This window comes from Nomia melanderi, unplaced genomic scaffold (genome assembly GCF_051020985.1).
Source record: "Nomia melanderi isolate GNS246 unplaced genomic scaffold, iyNomMela1 scaffold0014, whole genome shotgun sequence".
Lineage (NCBI taxonomy): Eukaryota > Metazoa > Arthropoda > Insecta > Hymenoptera > Halictidae > Nomia > Nomia melanderi.
Window position 1 is genome coordinate 1,821,186 of NW_027475130.1, and position 955 is coordinate 1,822,140.

The window sequence follows — 955 nt, forward strand, 5'->3', positions numbered from 1 at the left end:
GGACACTCAGGGTCAGGGGAAAATCCAATATATATCTGGTGATATCTCGGGTGCTATTAGAGATAGCGCAATAAACCAAAGTGAATTATCTGCAGGAGGAGCTGGCGCATGAATCTGTGCAACGGGAACGACCTCGGACCACCAGGGGCCGAGAAAACCACAGTCTCATGGGGCCGGACACTCAGGGTCAGGGAAAAATCCAATATATATCTGGTGATATCTCGGGTGCTATTAGAGATAGCGCAGTAAACCAAAGTGAATTATCTGCAGGAGGACCTGGCGCATGAATCTGTGCCACGGGAACGACCTCGGACCACCAGGGGCCGAGAAAACGACAGTCTCAAGGGGCCGGACACTCAGGGTCAGGGGAAAATCCAATATGGATCTGGTGATATCTCGGGTGCTATTACAGATAGCGCAATAAATCAAAGTGCATTGTCTGTAGGAGGCCCTGGCGCATGAATCTGTGCAGCGGGAACGACCTCGGACCACCAGGGGCCGAGAAAACCACCGTCTCATGGTGCCGGACATTCAGGAACAGTGAAAAATCCAATATATATCTGGTGATATCTCGGGTGCTATTACAGATAGCGCAATAAATCAAAGTGCATTGTCTGTAGGAGGCCCTGGCGCATGAATCTGTGCAGCGGGAACGACCTCGGACCACCAGGGGCCGAGAAAACCACAGTCTCATGGGGCCGGACACTCAGGGTCAGGGGAAAATCCAATATATATCTGGTGATAACTCGGGTCCTATTACAGATAGCGAAATAAATCAAAGTGCATTGTCTGTAGGAGACCCTGGCGCATGAATCTGTGCAGCGGGAACGACCTCGGACCACCAGGGACCGAGGAAACCACAGTCTCATGGGGCCGGACACTCAGGGTCAGGGGAAAATCCAATATATATCTGGTGATATCTTGGGTGCTATTAGAGAGTGCGCAATAAACCAAA